We start from the raw sequence: 24,987 nt of genomic DNA on the forward strand, positions 1-24,987 counted from the left end.
ATCCTAAATGTGTGCAGAGCATGCATTGTGAGAATTCAGAAGCCTGCACTTACCTAGAGTGACTGCCGACTTTCATCATAAACAATTAAAATTAAGCTTTGTAGCCCAATCCTAACAGAGTATAATATACTCACTGTCAGGATTCAGCTCAACTCTCTGTTTCCAGCAGTTATCACATTGCCGCTCCACTCGTATGCAAGTTTCATAGTTAGTAATGTGACAATTAGCATCTCTTTCTACTTCTGTTTTTCAGTGAAGATTGAGAGAGTTAGGCTGAAGCCACCCGGGGATTACTGCGAGTTCTCGCATGACACTCGGCTCACACTCGCAGCACAGCGGGAGCCGGGGGTCATATGACTGTGGTCCGATCAGACCATATGTTACGGGGGGCTGTCTGATAATAACCTAAAGGAGTATCAGACAGTCAGGGTCCACCGTGCAAAGACTTTGCTGCAGACTATGGCAGAGTGCAATACCTCTGTTAACTCATAGAAGGATATAATAAGTAAGTAAAGCAATTCCTCCCTTACTTGGAGGGTGTGTGGAATGATCTCTGTTAATATTCACAGAGACAAAGGCAGTGTGTGCGAAATGGCACCTACCTAGGTCCGCTCTTCTAGTGGTGCAAAAGAGACGAACAGCAGCGTAAGCCGTACAAAGCTCCTACCTGCGTTCGCTCCACTAGTGTGCGAGGACACGAACCACTAGATATGGCACCTGCCTAGGTCCGCTCTTCTAGTGGTGCAAAAGAGACGAACAGCAGCGTAAGCCGCACAAAGCTCCTACCTCTGTTCGCTCCCCTAGTGTGCGAGGATATGAACAACTGCCAGACGCAGTATAAGGAACATTACCCTAGCGGCAACGTCCACCTACGAGTCGAATCACAAGGCCCAGCCAGACCATGTGCCTCAGGCACCTGCCTATGTCCGCTCCCCTAAGAGGTAAGGATACGGACAGCAGCCGAAGCTGTAAGGTATAAGAACGCTACCCTGCCGGTAGCGCTCACCTAGCATAGACAGAGGAATGCCTAGAGGAACGCGCACAGAGCGTCTACTCTTATGCATGAACCAAGAGGACCGAGCGCCATGCGGCGTGTGTCAGGGTCTTATATAGACTCTGTGCCTCATCCAAGATGGAGGACACCAGAGCCAATCCGCTGCCAGAACGACAGGAGTGACGTCATGCTGGCCTATCACCGAGCAAGGCGTCACAAGTACATGACCAGCGACCAATCGGCATAGAAGGTGTCAGAGACATGTGACCTCGTGTCAGCAATGATGTCACCCGCACATGTGCAATGGCTCCAAGATAGGACTTAGCCTCCGGCGCTCGCACATGTGCAGTAGCAAGAAATCTGGACTTAGTCTCCAGCGCTCGCACATGTGCAGTAGCAAGAAATCTGGACATAGTCTCCAGTGCTCGCAGCAACCGTAACACCATAGCTGCAGTGGGGAGGGCCGGCGCTGCAGAGGGGAGGGCTGGAATTTTTCTCCCTCACTCCTCCGTTGACGGCTGATGCGAGAATCGCACTGCTCTCGCGTTACATCAGTATAATGCGAGTGCAGTGCGATGTTTCTCTTGCCCCATAGACTTGTATGGATGCGAGTGAAACAGCCTTGCATTACACCCGCAGCATGATGCGACTGTTTTATCAGTCCGATTAGGGCTTATGGGAGCGGGTACATAGAGTAATATTGATCCAAGTAGAATGCGATTTTTTTTTATCACATTCAACTTGCTCCGTTTTTCTCCCCATGTGTGCTAGGCCTTAGGAAGAACAGCTCGTCTGCAACTGAATAAATGTGCAAATCATATATATGAATGAGCGGCCACATGACGACTACCCAAACCGTGGGGCAGGGGGGGTGGGCGCCAAACAGGATTCTTGCCCCGGGTGCCAGAAAGCCTAGATACACCTCTGCTACCGACTTACACCATACATGTACGGTGGATGTCGGTCAGGGGTTTATTCTACATGGCACACATCAGCTTTTTCCACCTTCATTTCAATGATTCTGGTGTTGAGCATTTTTCTCCTTCTTGGGATGATTGCCGGCCTGTTTAGACTGATCGATAATTGGGAAACAAGCGTTCTAAGGAATACTCAATTTTGATTATCAGCCTGTCAAAATACACACAAAAAGTATAAAATAGATAGCTTTTCCCAAATTTAAATCAGATAAGACCTTTCTCATTTACACCTTCTGTTCTCACACGTGATAAAGATCTTGAAGGTAATATGTAGTCAGTGACCAACCTAATGTCATTACTTCACTCTCTAATTAGTTAATTTCTAATCCGCATGTGAAACAGCCTCTCTTACTGCTTTAATTGATTTCTTGCCACCCAAAATAGGAGGTGTATACATATGAAATATCTAACAATTTCCCTCTTTAAATCTGTTTACAGTCAACAACATCTGCTAACAATACAACAAAAGGAAATTTGCTCTTGCCAAAAACATTCAATTTTCCCGTGATTCAGGAGTAATTCATATTTTCTTCTATATGATTCTGTAGGATAGGTCATCAATAGGAGATAAGTGGAGGTCCAACACCAGGCATTTACTTAAAAAGTAAATAAAGAGCAGTAATATGCAGTGGCCACAAACCAATGTATGGAGCTGTAGTGTTCTGCTTTGTACATTGCCTGCATCTGGCCACTGCTGGAGCAGATTGATTAATGGTGGTTCATGGTGTTGGATTTCTTTAAGCAATTATTTCATATGGATTAAATGAGATTAAATGCGATGTAATGCTCAAATTAACATTTTGTAGAATGCCAGACGGTATGCAGGGTACAGCGACTAAGACATGCTTTGACAGGAAACTCTTTTGCTTTGCTGACACAGTAGACGCACGTTCCAGAGTCCTTTTCCCCTACGCCACCATAGCTGATAAATTTAATCTCCCTGGCAATTCCCAATATCGGTATTTACAAATTAGACACCTGATGCACTCCCTTTTTACCTCCTTAGAAGTCTCTATCCCTACACCTTTTGAGAGATTATGCAGAGCTGGGGTCTCTACTAAAGGCCTCATCTCAGATATATACCGTATTTTAATTACCCCCTGCCCAGAAGATAAGCCAGATCATACATATATGAGGAAATGGGAAAATTTCCTTGGTGAGACCATTCCCCTGTGTATGTGGAAACGGATCTGGGATACTGCCTCTAAGACATCCTCATGCTATGTCTATAAGGAAAATCAGTATAAATTACTCATGTATTGGTATCACACCCCATCACTACTACATAAACTAAACCCAGCTATACCTGACAATTGTTGGAGGTGTGGAGCTACAGGAGGTGACATACCGCACATATTCTGGGTATGCCCCAATATCCAGTGTTTCTGGAGGTTGGTGCAATCTCTTATTTATAAAGTAAGTAATCTTCGGATTCCCCTGGATCCTAAATTCTATATATTAAATATACCACTTGTTCAGCTGGGGAAAAGAGTGAAGCAGTTATTGTTACATATAATTACAGCAGCTATATGTCTAATTGCTTGTAACTGGAGGTTTGCCCATCCACCCTCACTTACAGATCTCCATTCTCGGATCCAAGATGTGAGAAGGATGGAGTATTTATCTGCCCTGTCAAATAACACGGTAGATCATGTTGAGAGCGTTTGGTCACTTTGGGACACCTATTGGGCCAATAAAGAATAATAGTAAGGTATGGTTTTGATGGAAGCCTGATATATCCACCCTCACCACTTCATCCCCCCCCTCCTTATATCTCCTTGTCTAGTATTGTTTTGTTTGTCTTGTCACATTCCCTGTTTTTATTGTATTAGTGGATAGTATGATATGTACACTGATTCTCAGTTTACAGTTATTTCTCATATGCTTGTGAGACATATCTATGCATTCATGTACTTTTTCCGTGTCTGTTTTTAAAAAATGTAATAAAACATTCAGTTATAAATAAAATTAACATTCTGTGATACCCTTAAGAAACTTAAACACTACCAATACATTGGTCCATTTTTTTCAGTGTAGCTAATAATGTTGCTGTCACTCTGGTGGATGTGGACCCACTGTGTCACAAGCTGGCCTTACCCTGAAGGGGAATAAATAAGTGACTCCTGGGTTTTCACTATAGCCAATAATAGTGAGGATAGATTGGGCCACAGATAGCTGTCAAGCACGGCAATCAATCAAAGCAATCCACAGGGGGTCAAGGCAGGTGAATGGGGTACAGAGGGCACAGGAAGAGACATAGTCAGACAGTTCAAGGTCGGGGCAGGTCACACGGGATATATATATATATATATATATATGTCAGGAGCAGAGTGAGACATCACACTGAGCAGCTAAACATAACATGTCAACCACAGGTAAGTCAATACAAGTAACTGCAAAAGCAGGTCATTCACAGATGAATAACTAGGAACCATGTTTGGGCAAGGAGTGGGGGAAGTGTAGGCCATATAAGTATCCTGCTGCTTAGAGATTGTGTTCAGGGAACCCTGCAGGACACAGAAGGTTTAAATCTCAGCAGGAACCAGCCGCACCTCCCTGTAGACAGGTGACAAAAGCAGGGATATTCAGCGGAGTGTAAAAGCTGCATGAGTGGTCAGCGTGGTGGGCTGACATGAGAAGCTGCAGAGCAGCGAGTGCATTGGGTAGAATGGCGCTTGTGATGTGAGTCCATTACTGTCGTGTCAGTACCCCTCCTTCTGGCCCAATTGAGTAGGCCAATTGAAAAACCTCTAAAGCCTGGTAGGAGTCAGATGTTGGCAGCAAGCTCCTCATGGACAGAGGTAGAGGCAGGAGGCTCTTTCTTCTTCTCTACGTTGGACTTCATCCGGGACAAGGCTAAGTTCTATTGGATGCATTTCGACATGGCACCAGTCTCTGACAGAGACAGAGGACACATCAAGTCCCAAGATGTCAAGACACCAGACAGAAGATTGATGAAACAGCTGAAAGGCCCATGAGGGGGTGAGACCTCAGTCTCATTTTCACAAATGACTTCTGCAATGGCACGACAAATGGTGGGCAGACTCAAAGGCACAGAAGACAGAATCCTGAGCTTTACCCTGGTGAGGCAACTGGCAGCCCAACATGGTCTTCAGTCAAGCCCCCGACCAGCCAACCAGTCATTAATTGACACATGAGAATGCAACTAAGGAAGACCTATGAAAACAGAAATCACAGATTCACAGTTATGGGTAGCACAAAGAATAATTTTTTTCTGAAGCCAGGCTCCAACGTGCAGCATGACTGGCAACATGATATCTCGGATAGGCTCTGCCAGAAGTAGCCATGAGGGCCAAATATGGTGGCTTAACACAGGAAGGAGCATAGCAGTGAATGGGGTGAGTGGCGTGGCACTGGTGGCACGTTGTCCAGGGTTTGCAAAGCTTAAGCCAGTCTATTTGAACAGTTTCAAAACACCTGTGGTCTGGTCCTCCATCGCAGTCTGGATTGATGTCTGTGGTCGATATCCTCATCCTGAAGATCAGGGGTAATCATCACTGTATCATTATGTTATGCTGTCCTAGAGCAGTTTTTCCCCAGAATCTCTGAAATGACTCAAGACAGTCACAGTACATCTCTGTTATTTTTATATCATGGATTCCAATTGTGCCCTAATAAGACACTTTTGTGAATATCTGTAATAGCACTTCGACCAAAGGCTGATTTTTCAGTTTTAGATTACTTGCCTTTTAATTTAAAATCTAAAATTATATATAGCAGGTAAAGAAATAGCAAGTGTGACTTAAACTTTACTTCTTCTCCGCATTTATATTTTTTAAAAAAATATATACAAATAGGTCTTTTGTAACCAGGATTCAAATTAATGAACTACTATTTACAGAATGTTTAGTAAAGATTTGCAATAGAAAACTGTTATATGAAATTGCTGTACAGTCCAGTAATAGGTTTATCAGTTCGGTACACTTTCATCTTGCACATTCATCTTACAACTCTTAGCTGAATAAAATAAAACATTAATTTATATAAATGATTAGTTTAATGTATTCATTTTACTAGCTGGTCCCCTTTAAATAACTCTCTATTAAAAAAGAATCACACATGTTATTTTCCATATTCAAAGCAGATGAACAGGTATGAATGACCTCTCAGTAGGGTTACTATCCACGTAAAGAAAAGATTCACAGCAGGGGGTCTCTGGCATACAGTCATGAACCGCCTTCAACAACTGTTTTGAAAAAAGCATCCTCTATCAGCGCTTTGCTTTGAAGCAGAATTCACCTGGACAGCAGAAAGCTGAAAAATTCTTCTGCAATGTATTTAAAGGCATGCCTGCTCCTATAATGACAAAAACAGAAAATGAATAACCATAAAACTTGAATTAATTTAGGCAGATAAATAATTAGCAAATCATGTATCAATGTAAAATATATTTTAAGCCATATCAAAAGATTCTAGGATCTAAGATCTAGGCTGAGATCTGAACATGTTTTACTGTATAGATATCTACAACTGCACTCTGAAATACATTGAAGATAGGAATTTTGAAACTGCATTACTGCCATTGGAACTACTCTGGAGGTCAAAATTAGAGGACAACACACAATTTCCTAAATGTTAAGGTCATTGTGTAGTCCTATGTGTTTATATCCTAACATGAGTAAACTATCAGTATTTTAAGCTTATGGGGAAAGCTGAGAAGGAAAAAGGCAGGGCACTACTCTATATAGTCAGGATCAGTTCACAACCAAGCATGTCACTGCTGTACACTCTGCCGGTAATGCGTTTAACTGTTTTTTTGTCAGGATAATCACAGCTCCGTGGTGCTCATATACAAAGTCCACAAAAGTTCAAGGCATAAAAGGTAAGAAAAAATATGCGCACTCACCGGTTATTTGCTGTGTGGAAAAACCTTTTATTCAGGCATCGGAGTTACATGCTGTGCAGGGAGGAGAGAGGGAAGGAACAGGCAGCACGTGTAGCCGACGATCGTTTCGCACACCTGCGGTGCTTCGTCCGCAGATGTGCGAAACGATCGTCATCTACACGTGCTGCCTGTTCCTTCCCTCTCCCCTCCCTGCACAGCATGTAACTCCGATGCCTGAATAAAAGGTTTTTCCACACAGCAAATAACCGGTGAGTGCTCATATTTTTTCTTACCTTTTATGCCTTGAGTATTTTAAGCTTATTTCATAAATTTAATTTATTCTAAAGCACATAAAAAAAATGTAAATGAGTTAAATGTAACAGAACACTGATCAAAACTAGAGAACACTTTCAGATACCTGCAAGTTATTGGTGTTAATCTGGCACCTGGTGCTAATTTCCTTCATTATCTGACAAACCCTATTTTACTGTCAGACTAACTTTCCAGTTTGCACTGAGTAGCTGGTCGCCCTCGAAAGATAAATGCAAGAGAGGAAAGGATAATGCTGAGAATCTCCATGGGTAATCGTTTTAACACTGCAGCTGGAACTGCTTGCCAGTTTAGCATTGAACAGGGTAAGGATCTGTCTCGTCATACCGTGTCACAACTTTTAAGATCATTTGGACTGAAAGCCTACTCCGCAGTGACCAAATCTCTCATTAGCAGAAAGAATCAAAAGGCCAGACTCACCTTTAGTGAGGAGCATGTTGTGTGGACAGAGAAGAAGTGGTCCACAGTTGATTTTAGTGATGAAAGCAAGTTTAATTTATTTGAGTTTGATGGGACACATTATGTTCGTCAAAAAACTGCAGAAAGACTGAACCCAAAGTGTGTAAAGAAGTCAGTGAAAGATGGTGGAGAAAGTGTCATGGTTTGGCGAGTGTTTTCTGCAGCATTAGTTGAATCTCTCATATAGCTACATGGTAGAGTGAATGCAAGTGTGTATCAGAAACTTTTTCAACAACACGTGGTTCCTTACTTGCGTTTGTTACTCAACTGGCCAGCAATTTTCATGCAAGACAATGCCCCCTGTCACACAGCAAAACTGGGGGGCTGTGTCCTGATCTAAACCCAATAGAAAACCTCTGCAAAATCCTTGGTGACACAGATATGGCCAACAAACCCACACAGGTCAAAGAACTGTGGAAGACACTGGAAGATGAGTGGACCAAAATCACACCACAGCAGTGTGAGAGACTAGTTATCTCTTTTGGCTTCAGATGTGCTGAAGTCTTTCAAAGCAAAGGCATACACGTCCTACTGATTGGTGACTGTTTTTATCGTCAGAAAATTAAGTTATAATCTTTCTCTTTGCTACAGTCATTGCTGTTCTCTAATTATAATCATCATGTTTGAATCAAAATAAAGGGTTTATTTTGATAAATATTGGATCTTTTGTAAAACACCATTCTAGTGGCATGGTGTACCCTTTACAAAAAACGTTTACATGTTGATCAATGTAGATTACATAATTAATGAAAAAAGCAAGTGATCATACGTTGTTCTCTAATTTTGATCTGAAAAATATGTAAGTAAGTAAATCTAAGTGAAAAACAATGAAGGTGGGATTCATTTTAATGTCTTTACTTGATTGTCTGTTCTTTCTCTGCTTTCTTTCTTTGGTTCTTCAGATGACTCACCAGTCTGGGTGAAAGGGTGGAAGAGGATGAAGGAAATACCAATCTCCTAAACTCCTTATTTTCTACAGTATGTATACAAGATCACTATAATAGCTAAATCCCCAGGCCCATATGGAATACACCCCTGAATACTGGATGAATTAAGTATGGTGATAGAAAGACCATTTCTTTTTTAATTTTCCCAGATTCCATTATAAGAGAAACTGTACCACAGGACTGGCACATAGCAAATTTGCTGCCAATATTCAACCTCTACTGTGGGTAAAATCCTTGAGGGTTTCCTAAGAGATGCCATCTTGGTGTATCTCAAGAATAATAACCTCATGGCCCAGTATCAACATAGGTTTGTGAAGGATTGGTCCTGTGAAATTAATCTGATCAGCTTCTATGAGGCGGTAAGTTCCAGACTGGACCAGGGAATTGCAGTGGATGTTATCTATATGGATTTTTCAAAGCTGTTTGATACAGTGTCACACAAACGGTTGGTACATAAAATGAGATTAATGGTAATAATGGAAAATATTTGTAACTGGGTTTATAACTGGCTCAGTTATAGCAAACAAAGGGTAGTTATTAATGGAACACACTCGGTTTGGGTCACAGATAAGTGGGGTACAGCAGGGGTCAGTATTGGACCATTTCCTTTTTAATCTATGTATTAATGAGTTATTGAGCGTATAATTTCAATATTTGCAGATGATACTAAACTATGCAAGGTAATCAAATCAGAGGAGGATAATTTAATATTACAAAGGGATTTCTGTAAGCTGGAGGCTTGGGCTGAGAAATGGCACTTGAAGTCTAATGTGGATAAATGTAAGATCATGCACTTGGGCAGATAAAAAAAATGTATAATTATGTACTTAATTGTAAAACACTTGTTAAAACTCACTGAAAAGACTTAGGTGTATAGGTGGAAGGCAAACTCAACTTTACTGACCAGTGTCAGGCAGCTGCTGCCAAGGTAAATAAAATAATGGGATGATGGTATGCATTAAAAAAGGCACATATGCTCATGAGAAGAACATAGTTTTACCCTTATACAAGTCACTAGTGTGGTCACTCTTAGAATATTGTGTACAATTTTGGTCTTATGTGTATAAGAAGGACATAGCTGAACTAGAGTGAGTGTAGAAAAGAGCAACCACGTTTATAAAAGGAATGGGTGGAATGCAGTACCGAAATAGGTTACTAAACTTGGAGTTATTTAGTTTGGAAAAGGCCTAGGTGTGATCTTATTACAATTTACAAATATATGAGGGAACAGTACAGAGCTTTCTCTAATGATCTTTTTACACATAGGCCTGTAATGGGGACGATATTATGGTTAGAGGAAAGGAGGTTTAATCATGATCACAGATGCACACTCTTTACTGTAAGAGCAGTGAGATTATGGAACTCTCTGCCATGTAATGTAATGGTTGATTCACTACTAAAATTTAAGAGAGGCCTGGATACCTTCTTGAAACATATATTACTGGTTAAGTACACTAAATTCTGTGATTAGGCATTGATCATGGGAACTAGTCTGATTGCCGTATGTGGAGTCGGGAAGGATTTTTTTCCCCTAATGTTGTCCTTACTGTCTGTCTCATGGGGTAATTTAACTTCCTCTGGATCGACTTAAGTCTATCTTCAACCTTAAACACTATGAAACTATATACTCTTTTGGCCAATCTGATTTTTAAAGGAAAGTTCATATCCCATTTGTATAACTTAGGAATTTGGTCTACCCCTATTCTACCCACCATTTATATGTCTGTTTTCCTGTTTGGTTCTTTTAATGCATGTTATTTTAATAAAAATGTAATAATGGTGTTACTATCATTTCTATCATGGTGTTATCTTGGCCTATACATCTTTTTTTTCTAGGCTTATTTGCCTGAATATGATAAAAGAGATCTTTCATAAGCTGTAGAAGTAAAACAAGTCCAGGAATGAAGCTTTGCTAATGTACTATCTGAAACATCCTGAGTTCATTTAGAATGTATTACCGGAAGAGACAGGCCCACATGAGAATTCTGATCTTCGGTACAAGTTTTAAATTGGACATTAGGGGGTCTAGAGCTAAAGAATGAATGACTACTGCAATCTGAAACTTTCTTTAACTCAAAGTAACCAATAAGACACGTAAAATCAATTTTTGTCATGGCAGAGGGCCTATTTGAAGTTAATGTGTCCTCTATGATAGGAAAAAAGTGTCTGAATTACTTGCAAAGCTATAAATGCTGTAATTTTTTTATTACCACTGAATGAAGAATCCATACTGATGACAGTGAAACATTCAAGTTTCTAAATTAATGACAAGAAAAAACTTGAATTAACTCACCCATGTAGTGCACGGAAAAGATTCCAGCAAGTAAAAAAAGAAAAAAAAACAGCACTTGTCCCTGAATAAAATCCAAAACCTTTCATTCAGTGGATAAAATACTTCCAAAAAATACTTTCAAGGTACACAACATAGGCTAGGTACAAGGCAACATGTTTCTGACCTTTGTGGTCCTTAGTCAATGTTGTCTATTGGAATTACAGTGATTGGCTGGCCACATTGCACTATTGGGTCTTATATGGCCACACTATATGCTTCTTCTAGAAACTTAGATTAGATCAGGGTTTATACACTTATAACCTTTAATGCCCTTCATGTCACTCTAAAAGGTGTTTTTAGCCATTTTTAACCTAATAAATAAATAATTTTAAAAAAAAACGACATGGACATGGGCTCCCCATTATTTTTGATAACCAGCCAAGGTAAAGCAGACAGCCTTGGGATGGTATTATCAGACTGGGAAGGTCTGTAGGGTCGGGACAGGCATTGGCCGAGGCCTGGGGTTGTAGTCGTGCACCCGCCCGACACACTACATGGAACAGGGTTGGGGTGTGTGGTGGAGCTGGAGTGGTGTTGTTACCTGAGGGTTGCAGGTTCTGTACCCAGGCTGCAAGTCTTTGTCCTGAAGAATCAAAAACACACTCAGGGTTGCTGTAAACCACTTCAACTTTACTCCAACAATCTTCTCTTATGGACAGGCATATTTTCTTTACAGGCATTGGTACACAGTACAATACAGCTCTTCCCTGATCGGCTACATACAGAGTCCCACCGGCTCTTGGGAGTATACAGATCCTCCACTCCGGGTCTTTTGGCAAGTAACTTCTCTCCTAAGGATAGGCTACCCTTAGTTTAACATCCAAAGACCCAAGAATTGGCATTGTTGGAATAAGGCAACTTCTCCCACACTACTTTAGTCTGCCTGCTGACTTCGAAGGCACTGCAGTGCTGATATATCTCTCAGACACCGCTCTGTAACAACCTTCTGTAGGTCACTGACTTTAGTCTCCCTCCTGTCCAATGCTTCTGCCTTTTTCTCAGGACACCACACCACTCTTTTCCTCTGTTACTGCTCTCACTTCATCTCTACACTACTCTGACTAAACCAGGAAATCCTACCTCCTATATCTCCCTAAGCTGTGGGCTTGGCTTCCTACATTAACCCTTGCAGTCCTACCACTATACTTTCTATCTTAATTCCCTCCTAGCATTTGGGGAGTATAGTGCCCTCTGGTGGTAGCTGGCAAGACTGTGACAAGACCCACATACATCTTTCATATAATACACTAAAAGGCATATTACAATGAACAGACAAAACACACATATTCAATACAACAGCTGGTGTCTTCAGGGAGGGTTTGCAGGGCACTTATCACCCTCCTACATTCCTTCCCTCTTGACCATAGCCGTCCCCGGCTATATGACGACCTGTAAGACACCATAGCACGTCATCACAACACTAAAAGATTACTTTCCTAATAAAATTCTTGGCTTTTCCAGCATCATCATGTTTCCTTCTTTCCATGCCTGGAGACACACAGCAGTTCTACTAATTATAAACTATTGGGCTCAAGGGCTCAGTCCCTTTACATCAAAGTGTCCATGTCTCCCATCGGCTGCCACGGTGGGCAAAAAGCTTAAAACACAAAAATATGTTTTCAGACAGTTAAGGAGGTATACCACTTGATCAATGTCTCGTTTATTGACCCGGCCAGCACATCGGGTCATCCGTTACTCTTTTCCCCTTCTCCCTGCTGCTGTCTCTAAGGGGCCATTTAGGACAGAGTCCATGGTGGAAAGTCCATAAACAGGGCAGGGCTTAGTCCTCACGGGCATAATGGGCCAAGTCCATGAAAGCTGCAAGTCTCGGGCCGAGGGTACGGTCCTTCTACAGTCCAAAGGACTCGCAGGACCCCCAAATTAAGCAGGAGGAAAAAACAAACAAAAATTAAACACAAAGTTCTGGTCTCTTCTGGCCACGAGGGGCATTTCAACATCCCTTTTCAAGTACATCTGGGCAACTTTGTTGCCGGTGACAACCACCAAGAAAGCTGCAGCAGCTGCTGCAGGGGATGGTGGGGGTCCTGTCCATTTCCACTCTGGCCACCAGGTTATCTGGGGCTCCCTCTATTCTCTTAGGTCAGCCACAGGAGCCACCGATCTTGCTGAATTAGCAGCTGCTGCTTGCTGCTATTGTTTCATGCGCTCCACTGGCCTTCGCCTCCAACATCTCTACTTATCTGACAGTTGCGTTTCCTGTATCTCTGTGCCTGCCTCTCCCAGCATTGCAGCCCTGCTGCAGCTCACATCCATCTTTTTGACTGCGCCCATAGACACGCCTCCGATGCAACCTGAGGTTTACTCACCAGTAGGCTTTTTCTGGGCTGCCAAGCCTCCTTCTCATAGGTGCTCTATTCAAAGGGTTGAACTCTTGTCTTCTGGTGCACTCCTCCTCTGCGAGGGCCACCCCTCTCTGGACGGACCTTCTCCACACGCCCCATGGCCAGGTACATTGCCCTTGAGTGCCGGGTCCCCCCACAAAGGCCAAGCCATTCTCCCTTGAGGACGTGGACCGTAGCCATGTTGGGGGTCACACTGCTGTCCGCCATCTTGATTTTTTGTCATCTCACATCACAATCATCACAGTCCATTTGTAGTGCCTCATTTTTAGGCCACTTCTCTTCAGATGCTTTGGTCACAGCGCCAGGGGTCACTTCTTCCCTGCTTTTACATGAGGTAGCTACATCCTGCCGACTACGCCAAAATGTAGGGTTGGACCAGGCGTTGGCCGAGGCCTGGGGATCGGGCCACCCTCCTAAAGTCTCATGGTTATTTGGCCCTTCCCAGCATAAAAATATAATCCCACAGTCACACCAGAATTGGTGTATCCATTACATGCAACAATTCTGGTGCTTTATGCTGGCTTTTCCCTATTGCCCTGATGCAGTGGCAATTGGGGCAATATTCTTTTGGATTGATGTCAGCTAGCATCAAGCCCTAGTGTTGGTAATGAAGAGGCATCTTTCAGACACTTCAATGGATGCTCCAATTCTGAGTCATCTGCAGGCTGGTATTTTGAGGCTGGGAATGGGCCAATATTTATGGACCTTCCCAGCCTGATAATATCAGTCCACATCTGTCTGCTTTACTTTGACTGGATAATAAAAATAGGGGAACCCCAAGTCATTTATTTAATTAATAATTTATTTATTTAGTTCCCAGCAGCGACCTGGGAGTCAATGATGAGTCCAGGCATCTTTCTCCATGCTGTTCCCATTGCATTTGAGTGTTTTTTCCATCGATTTCAGTGGATTAAAAGCCCCCCCAGCCCTCTTGGGGGGTCTTCTGGAAAAATTTTCTAGTTCCCCATTGTACTTGATACTCGAATCGAGCTTTTGCGAGCATCCGACCTACTTGATTTGAGTAAAGTGCACTCAATCATTTTAGTGCTCGCTCATCATTAACTAGCATGTCTCAAAATAGATGCGGCAGAGCAGGACCTAGACCACTACAGTTCACCCCTGTCTGTGGAAAGCTATATAGACAAGATATGTGCTCTCAGACCCCCATCTCCTTTTGAGCTGTGCATATTGTCAATAATAATCCATAGATATCATAGCTGCATGGCCTTATGGAAAGAATGATGTTAGCCCCCTCTCTGATTCTTTGAGTGAAACTACAGACCTCAGGAAATTCATCTTAAATACGATCCTTTGCAGCGCAATTCGCTCATCTGTAATTTGGATGCATCAATTTCTTAAACTTGAGCATTTTTTTAGATTATTTTTCAGATACTACGCCATAAATACAGTAACTGTAATAACAGACCCAAGCAAGGAATACTGCCTGTCACCTCATCTTTAGATTTCTCAGCTTTTAATGCATAGCTATACTGATGGTTATTCTCCCAAAGTTTGTAACCTTTCATTTATTTCAAATTATAGATTTGTTTTTCACATAATTGCATTTAATTAAAACCAATACAACCTGTCTAAAGTGGAAAATACAGAACGTGCGTGGGGTAATGAAATTCCTGTTTTTGCTGACAAAAGAATATTTAGACTAGTTGTTTTTGGGCATAAAAACAATCTGTTTCATCTATTGTTTTTCTAATGACTTTTCACCCAGAGGCTTGTGCAACAGTAGATGGTAACAGAGTGTCAACTAGACTTTAAAGGTGGTCAAAAAGTGTCAAGTGACCAAAGTCATGTAGGCTTGTACATTCTTACAAAAGGAATTGTCAAAATAATTAACCTTTTGAGATACTTAGCTGGTAAATGTGTATAATTCAACTTCCTAAGAAAACAAAGTTGAAACTAGTAAGTCCACGAGGCACTCGTTGGACCCTTGCCTATGAATAGGCAAAGAATGTGATCATTAAGATTGCAGAACCCAACTATTCCTTGTATGTGTTTGCAAAGTTTTTCGATGGGTTCTTAAAAATATTTTTAATTTATAAAAATTAAAGCATACATGATCCATATTCACTGGCTACTTCCAAAGTATGCTTTTTCAGTTTCATCCATTGGACATGTTGTTTTAATAAAGGGATGATATGATCTAAGGAAGTTTCAAATATCTCAAGTGTTTGAGATATTTAAATCCAATCTGTTTAATCGTTGTGTACTTTGACGAAGTATGTGAACACAGCTAAAAGCAACAGAATATATGGAAAATGGTTCGTATGTAGTACTAATTTTGTACATATGTAGATGGTTTTATATTGTAGTTGAATCACTTCACTAAACTTGCAAAGACTTTTTTTATCCAATGTAGTGATAATTTATTCTCAGTCTGTTAGACATCCAGATGTTTTTAAGAAACCTGTCCATCTTCCCCAGATGTTACATTCATATCTGATCACTCAAAGTGAAATAGTAAAATGGAGCCATGACTAAAAGGAAAGAAGATAGTTTTACTAAGGAGCATTTAGAGGCCCTTTATGAGTTGTTAATGTGTGTAATCAACAGTAGAACTGGACTGAGAAGATTTTCGGAGCAGTTATGAAAAGCTTCATGGTCCACAACAAAATATAAAAATAAGACGAAATTGAACATAAGTTGAATAAATAAATTGAATTGACATTTTAGCACTGAAATTTAAAAACATCTCACAGTAATGAAAAGAATATTATAATAAATTTTTTTATTAATGTCCATCTTCTAACATTGGAACCAGAAACTGAAAGATATCCCCAATCTGATCCAGTTGAAATTTGCCCACAAGGAAAAGAGATTCACCTGTTTTTGTGCAATCTCCGGGCAGGGGCCAGGGCATGACAGGGTACGTGGACCCTAGGCCGGGAAGTAGCTTCAAGCGTCCTGGTAATTCACCTGAGGAGGACGGAGCCTTCAAGATTCGTTCTCCACCCGCTCCAAAATCGGGGTACTAGCGCAACGAGGGGGATAGGACTTTCCCAATCCGCAGTCCAGAAAATCCCAAGCGTGAACCCTGAGAGCAAGCTCACCCAGTTAGCCACACTGGTGAGCGGGACCTGACTAGTTTTACACCACAGGGGCCAATCAGTAGAAAGGTGCCAAGGAAAAGGTCACAGACTAACAAGCAACACCAACGGGCACGGGATCCAGGCGTGCTCCCTCCCTGCTGCAGTGGTGCTCAGAACTTTGGTTTACAAGTGGTCGGTGTCAGCGTTATTGGACTGAGTGAGTGCGCAGTGACCTTTACCTCCCCAACGGTATCTCCCGTGAGCATCACTGAGCCCCGGGGCATCCCCCCTACCCACGGAGGGTTTAAACACGTGGCGTCACGAACTTTAAACATATAGTCCCCTGTAAATATCCCCCTCTTTTATTTCGAGTGACCGCATGACCCCCCGAGTTTGGAGACCCCTCGAGCCACATCTTATCCGGATTCGAGCAACTCCAGCTGCTGACGCGGGTGCGGTACACCTGCTTACCACTTATATCCACCCACGCCTGCTTACCACTTAGATCATGCTGTCAAAATATCACAGTGCGATTTAAATGGCTGTGGCTTGGATCATTAAGTCTTTGCTGCCAGCAGCGGCCCTGTGACACGACCATCGGGCACAAATGTGTTGCCATGGTATAGCAGGGTCAGCTGATGACTCGTGACTGTAGCATGATGTATTTACTGTGAGAGCCAACAAAGCAATGGCACTCACAGGAACGCTGCATTTCTGCTGATCAGAGCGATTCTACTCTAATCAGCAGAAATGTACAGTAGATCAGAGTATGCAGTAATAAAGTGACCTAGGGGGACTAGTAAAATCAATAGAAAAGTAAAAAAAAGTTTTAAAAGCTATAAATTAAAAAAGCCTAAAAGTTCAAATCACTCCTTTCACCCCATTGAAAATAAAACAATAAAAAAAATAAAAAACATAGACATATTTGGTGTCACCGCGCTCAGTAACTCCCCATCTATCAAAATATCAAATCAATTAATCTGATCAGTACACAGTGTGGAGAGGAAAAAATTCCAAACGTTTTTTGGATGCTGCAACAGTTTTTTTTAAAATGCAATAACAGTCAATCATAAAGTTATATCTGCACAAAAAAAGGTATAATTAAAAATGTCAACACCAGGTGCAAAAAAAAGCCATCGCTGAGCCCCAGATTCTTAAAAATTGAGAACGCTACATGAATCGGAAAATAACGAAAAAAGCACAATTCTTTTTTTTTGACAAATCTCAGAATTTTTTTTAACCCCTTAGATAAAAGTAAAGTCTACATCTTTTGCTATCTATAAACTCATACCAACATGAGGCATCATACTGACATGTTATTTTACCATATAGTGAACAGGGTGACTGAAAGAACTCCAAAACAATCGTGCAATTGCACTTTTTTTGCAATTTCACGTGTTTGGAATTTATTTTCCATTTTCCAGTACAGTATTTAGCAAAAGTAATGGTAAATGGTAAAGTACAACTTGTCATGCAAATAGCAAGCCCATATATGGCAATATTGAGATAAAAATAAAAAAGTTATGGCACTTGGAAAAAGGGGAGGAAAAAACAAAAAAGTATAAATCGACGGGGATTGAAGGTTGAAAGTTAAACTCTATAGGGGGCTTTACACTGTAGCGATATCGCTAGCAATTTCTAGCGATAGCGACTGTGTAAGTACCCGCCCCCGTTGCGCATGTGATTGTTTGTGATCGCTGCCGTAGCGAACATTATCGCTACGCAGCGTCACACATACTTACCTGGTCGTCGTCGTCGCTGTGACTGCCGAACAATCCCTCCTTCAAGCGGGAGGGACGTTCGGCATCACAGCGACGTCACCGCAACGTCACTAAGCAGCTGGCCAATCAAAGCAGAGGGGCGGAGATGAGCAGGACGTAACATCCCGCCCACCTCCTTCCTTCTTCATTGGGGCCGGCGGCAGGTAAGGAGACGTTCCTTGCTCATGCGGTGTCACACATAGCGATGTGTGCTGCCGCATGAGCGATGAACCACAACGCTAAACAACCCTTACCGATTTTTGACTTTGGGATGACCTCTCCATGGTGAACGATTTTCACCATTTTTGAGGTTGCCTAAGGTCGCTGGTAAGTATTACACGCTGCGATATCGTTAATGACGCCGGATGTGCGTCACTAACAACTTGACCCCGGCGACCAAACATTAACGATATCATAGCGTGTAAAGCCCCCTTATGACTTCGGTCAAAAATTTTGGATATCTTTTCACAAGCTTCTCACAATAGTTGGTAGGAATTTGGGCCCATTCCTCCTGACAGAACTGGTGTAACTGAGCCATGTTTTTAGGTCACCTTGCTTGGAACTGCCTTTTCAGCTTTGCATTGTCCATTTGAAGACCCATTTCCACCCAAGCTTTAAGTTCCTGGCTGATGTCTTAAGATGTTGCTTCTGTAATGCCATCTATTTTGTGAAGTGCACCAGTCCCCCCTTCAGAAAAACAACCTCACAACATGATGCTGCCACCACCTTGTTTCACAGTTGGGATGGTATTCTTAGGCTTCAAAGCTTCTACCTTTTTCCTCCAAACGTAACAATGGTCATTATGGCCAAACAAATCAATTTTAGACCACAGGACAAGTCTCCAAAAATTAAGCTCCTTGTTCCTGTGTAAACATTTGTAAACATTATTCTGGCTTTTTCATGTTTATTTTGGAGTAATGGATTCTTCCTGGCAGAGTTTCCTTTCTGTCAATGTTGATACAGTACTCGTTTCACTGTGGATAATGACACAATTTTACCAGGTTCCGCCAGCATCTTCACAAGGTCTTTTGCTTTTGTTCATGGGTTGATATGCACATGTCTGACCAAAGCGCATTCGTCACTGATACACAGAACCTCTTTCCTTCCTGAGCGGTATGATGGCTGCACATTCCCATCTTGTTTGTATTTTCATATAATTGTTTGTACAGATGAAGGCACCTTTAGGTATCTGGAAATTGCAACCAAAGATGAACCAGACTAGTGCATGTCCACAATTCTCTTCCTGAGATCTTGGTTGATTTATTTTGACTTTCCCATGATGCTACAAAAAGAAGTGTGTGTTTCAGGTGTGCATTAAAATATATCCAAAGCTGTGTCTCTAATTAGCTCAGATGTTGGCAATAAAGAATCTTCCAAAGACATAACATCATTATATTGGCTGTCTCAAATTGTTTAAAGGTATAGTACCGTATTTTTTGGACTATAAGACACACTTTTTTTCCCCCAAATGTTGGGGGAAAGTGGGGGGTGTGTCTTATAGTCTGCATGTAGGGCTGCGGGGAATGAGGGTGATGCGGTGGAGCGGGTCATCAGCGGCACGAGCAGGCTGTAGCAGCACCTGCCGTGACCACGCGGACCCGCTCATTTATTATGCATGCCCATCATCCCGCCCATCATCTCAGCGCTTCAGCTTCAGCGCTGACAGGTGGGCGGGATGATAGGCGAGGGATAAACAGCTGGCCCGCATGATCACCCCTGGCAACTACAGCCTGGAGTGATAATGTGCAGCTGTATTCACTGCCCCCCATGCATCATCATCAGCGCAGGGTGCAGTGAATCAGTTTACTCACCGGCCATGATCCATGCAGCACCGCAATGTCCTCCTGTCTGTGCCGGTGGTGGCTGTGTGGAGACTAGTGGTGCGCACAGCAATAACGTCATCACTGTGCGCACATGTCCGCATGCAGCTGCGGCCTGCACAGACAGGAGGACATCGGGATGCTGCAGGGATCATTGCCAGCTCCATACAGGTCAGCAGCGCTGCTGCTGGCACAGACGGGAGGAGGAGCGATGCTGTAAGGAGTGAGGTAAAGTGAGTATGAACGTTTATTTTTCTTATGTGCCACAGGATGCGACAATACACCAGGAGAGGGGTATATACCAGGATATGGTTATATAGCAGGATGGGGGTATATAGCAGGATGGGTGTATATAGCAGGATTCTGGTATATAGCAGGATGAGGGCATATAGCAGGATGGGGGTATATTATGAGCACGATAGGTGTATATTATGAGCAGGATGGGGGTATATGAGCAGGATGGGGATATATGAGCAGGATGGGGGTATACGAGCAGGATGGGTGTATATGAGCAGGATGGGGGTATATTAGCAGGATAGGGGTATATGAGCAGGATGGGGGTATATGAGCAGGATGGGGGTATATGAGCAGGATGGGGGTATATAGCAGGATGGGGGCATATAGCAGGATGGGGGATTATAGCAGGATGGGGGCATATAGCAGGATGGGGTCATATAGCAGGATGGGGGTATATAGCAGGATGGGGGTATATAGCAGGATGGGGCCATATGCCAGGATGGGTTATATAGCATGATGAGGCCATATGCCAGGATGGGGTATATTGCAGGATGGGGCCATATCCCAGGATGGGGTATATAGCAGGATGCGGCCATATGCCAGGATGACGGTATATAGCAGGATGTGGGCTATACCAGGATGAGGGACATATACTGTATATACAAGGCAGGAGGATCATTACCAGGATGGGGTACCTTAGTAGAGAATTTGGGGGCATTACCCCCATAACAGTGTCAGCAGCAGATCCTCGCCCCATAACAGTGTCATAACCACATTTTTTGTTTAAAATTTTATTTTCCTATTTTTCTCCTCTAAAATCAGGGTGTGTCTTCACATACGAAAATATATGTCTAGTATATTTCAAAGACTGACAAACATGAAAAATCAAAATTGGGGCAGCCGGCAGCTACTCTATGTCTTTCTTCATATTCTGCTTGAAATTGTTAGGTATTCAAATATTTTTATAACTATTGCCTTAGGGTTAAGCAATCAGTGTGTTTTTTTGCCAAGCATTTGGCTTTTTTGACCCACTTGATATTGCACGTGTACATGTCTTTTGCTGCAAAACAAATTACCTTAGTTAAAGGGAATGTCGCAAGTTATTCTACGTATCTTTTTTTAGAATGTTACAGATTGTTCAATGCTAGAGATGACAGAATTCAGTCCAGTAGAATTAAACTCTTCTTAAATTGTACAAAAACCCATAATCTCCAGAATGTATATTTTGTTTGCAATTACCTCTGTGAATTCAGCAATACTGCTGCCAGATGCTGACGTCATTTTGCTGAATCGGAGAGCTCCAGGCAAACTGCCCCACACGTCAATGTGCGTCAATCTGCTCATCTCTTTTCAAGACCAAATGTAAGGTAAATGGATTGAATCTTTAAAACTGTCTGAACTCAACAACTTTATTGTATGACACTACATGAGAAGGATTTACTTATACTGCAACCTGTCTTTTGCTATATTAAAAACAACAGGATTTAGGGGTCTTGTTAGTTATGTGTACACAGAAGCCATGAGTGGGCTTGTACATTCTACCCAAAATGTCAACTAAGAATGTAAGAAAATTTGATTAGCCACATTAGATCAATGTAAACAGTTGGATATGTGGTCCATGTATTTTTATACAGTTATCACATGAGTGCTGAAAACAAAAGTCATGATGCCCAGATGATGCCAGACCCCGATCACTTCCAGCGGTGGCCATTGAGTTGTATTTCAATGTATTTTCTGTCTAAATCTATAAAGACTTGTACTCCTCTGCCTGTTCTTATATCTAACTTCATACAAGCTGTGAAGTTCTGGGCAGGCAGTGCAGAATGAAAGTGAGTGGGAGTGGAAGCATCAAGCCCACACACAGACTATAATAAGCCTTCTCAATCACTATGTTTCCCAGAGTAAAATGACAGCTATACTGACCGATGGTGGTGGTGCTGTTCCAGAGGTGTCGGTACTGGTTGTCTCAGGGAACACATGACACTGTTATGCTACATTATCCCTGTCTCCTTATTGGATAAATCAGGCATCTGGAGAAAGTCAGAGAGCAGCCAAAGCTCTTACTTCCTCTGGATATCATGTATGTCAAAAGGAGGGGACAAAGAAGTTGCCACTGATTGGCCACAGAGATTGTGTGATATCACAATGCTGACACCACTGGAACAACGTCCACACCGGACGTGAGTATAGCTATTTTTAAACCAAGGAAAACATAGTGATTGCTAGAAGTGGACAACCCCTTTAAAACTGGTTTATTATGACACAAAGTTTTGTCATGGCAGCGTCAGGCTCCGTTCACATTGCAGTCTGACACTTCCTCCAATGGGTTCTCTGATGTTTCTGATCAACTCAGGCAGACCCAGGTGTTGATCTGCGGTCTGCTCACTCATAGACAGGCTAGCAAGAGGTATTCTCTGCTAGCCTGCACGTTAGGCTTTTTTGATCACATGCTGTAAGGAAGCCAATCACTTCTGCTCCTGAAATTTTTAGGCTGGGGGAGATCTTCTACATCTGCTAATTATAGTTTATGCCGTGTTGATCTGTGAGTTGTGGTGTCCCAGATTTGCTGGAGAATGAGTTTCTTTATTCTTGGTGTTGTTGTGGAGTTACTCGTCACTTTGCTGTTTTTACACTGCTCTTGTTTTCCTCCTAATCTCTTATTGCCTTATACCTCTGTGTGCGTGCTGTGTGACAGGGCTTTGGTTTACCCTGTTTGTCTTTTTCTGTAGGTTAAATCACACTTCTGTCTCAAGAGGGGGTAAATAGATCAGGGCTGGCCAGGAGCAGGGCTTGGAAGGAGACTTCGACATCCCCACCATCAGGGGTATGTCTGAGAATAGTGATAGCACAGGACCCCCTAGTCTGAGGGTCAGCTTAGAGGCCCCGGTTTCCCCCTATCCTTATAGTCCCTTGTGACACATATAAGCAGGAAGATACAAGTCATGAAAAAGGGGTGTAGTGCTGTGACATCAGGTCATGGGGCAAAATAGTTAAATTATATGAAGTCGAATATAATAATAGCGCATATGAAAAGAGTTTTTCTAGTTTTAAAGAGAATATAGATTGAAATGAAGTATCCTTGTAACGACCTTCCCGGCCTGCTCATTCTCCCAACTCCAACCTTCCTTATATAATAATTATACAATACAAAAAGTTGAGGTTTTACTCTAATCAAAATACATGAACATTTATACATTTATGGTGACCAACCATATATTGAAAAGAAAAAATTACTGTGCGACAAACAAAATAAATTCATGTTAAACATTTGTTAGGGTCATTTTGTGGAATTAATTATTCATTTGAACTAAATGTGTATGTGAACTGAAGAAGTGTCATTGTAGGTTATATGAAGCAATAAGGATTATCTGTAATGACATATAATAATCTTACTCACTGAATTCTTCTTGACCAAATTAGTAGCTCAGTCACAGGAATACAGAAACCTCAATGTCATACATTGCCTGTGATTTCCCCGCACATTGATTTATGATAGCTTATAGTCTGTTCCATGGTCTGAGTGTAAACTTCAAACTACAGTTAGGTCCAGAAATATTTGGACAGTGACACAATTTTCGCGAGTTGGGCTCTGCATGCGACCACATTGGATTTGAAATGAAACCTCTACAACAGAATTCAAGTGCAGATTGTAACGTTTAATTTGAAGGTTTGAACAAAAATATCTGATAGAAATTGTAGGAATTGTACACATTTCTTTACAAACACTCCACATTTTAGGAGGTCAAAAGTAATTGGACAAATAAACCAAACCCAAACAAAATATTTTTATTTTCAATATTTTGTTGCGAATCCTTTGGAGGCAATCACTGCCTTAAGTCTGGAACCCATGGACATCACCAAACGCTGGGTTTCCTCCTTCTTAATGCTTTGCCAGGCCTTTACAGCCGCAGCCTTCAGGTCTTGCTTGTTTGTGGGTCTTTCCGTCTTAAGTCTGGATTTGAGCAAGTGAAATGCATGCTCAATTGGGTTAAGATCTGGTGATTGACTTGGCCATTGCAGAATGTTCCACTTTTTAGCACTCATGAACTCCTGGGTAGCTTTGGCTGTATGCTTGGGGTCATTGTCCATCTGTACTATGAAGCGCCGTCCGATCAACTTTGCAGAATTTGGCTGAATCTGGGCTGAAAGTATATCCCGGTACACTTCAGAATTCATCCGGCTACTCTTGTCTGCTGTTATGTCATCAATAAACACAAGTGACCCAGTGCCATTGAAAGCCATACATGCTCATGCCATCACGTTGCCTCCACCATGTTTTACAGAGGATGTGGTGTGCCTTGGATCATGTGCCGTTCCCTTTCTTCTCCAAACTTTTTTCTTCCTATCATTCTGGTACAGGTTGATCTTTGTCTCATCTGTCCATAGAATACTTTTCCAGAACTGAGCTGGCTTCATGAGGTGTTTTTCAGCAAATTTAACTCTGGCCTGTCTATTTTTGGAATTGATCAATGGTTTGCATCTAGATGTGAACCCTTTGTATTTACTTTCATGGAGTCTTCTCTTTACTGTTGACTTAGAGACAGATACACCTACTTCACTGAGAGTGTTCTGGACTTCAGTTGATGTTGTGAACGGGTTCTTCATCACCAAAGAAAGTATGCGGCGATCATCCACCACTGTTGTCATCCGTGGACGCCCAGGCCTTTTTGAGTTCCCAAGCTCACCAGTCAATTCCTTTTTTCTCAGAATGTACCCGACTGTTGATTTTGCTACTCCAAGCATGTCTGCTATCTCTCTGATGGATTTTTTCTTTTTTTTCAGCCTCAGGATGTTCTGCTTCACCTCAATTGAGAGTTCCTTAGACCGCATGTTGTCTGGTCACAGCAACAGCTTCCAAATGCAAAACCACACACCTGT

The 24,987-nt window shown here is 42.1% G+C and overlaps 1 long non-coding RNA gene across 4 annotated transcripts in view; it reads right to left on the bottom strand.

The window, feature by feature from the left end:
• Window positions 1-5,721: 5,721 nt before the first annotated feature.
• Window positions 5,722-24,987, bottom strand: part of LOC142303440 (uncharacterized) — a 157,081-nt gene continuing 137,815 nt past the window's right edge. For 2 of the 4 annotated variants that reach the window (XR_012753022.1, XR_012753016.1), the window contains exon 7: window positions 5,731-6,288. This is a non-coding gene — a long non-coding RNA (uncharacterized LOC142303440). Of the gene's footprint in view, window positions 6,289-24,987 lie in introns of all 4 variants that reach the window. The other 2 variants (XR_012753017.1, XR_012753019.1) reach the window with 2 other exon arrangements.

The sequence above is a fragment of the Anomaloglossus baeobatrachus genome, chromosome 4, assembly GCF_048569485.1.
Source record: "Anomaloglossus baeobatrachus isolate aAnoBae1 chromosome 4, aAnoBae1.hap1, whole genome shotgun sequence".
NCBI classification, from domain to species: domain Eukaryota; kingdom Metazoa; phylum Chordata; class Amphibia; order Anura; family Aromobatidae; genus Anomaloglossus; species Anomaloglossus baeobatrachus.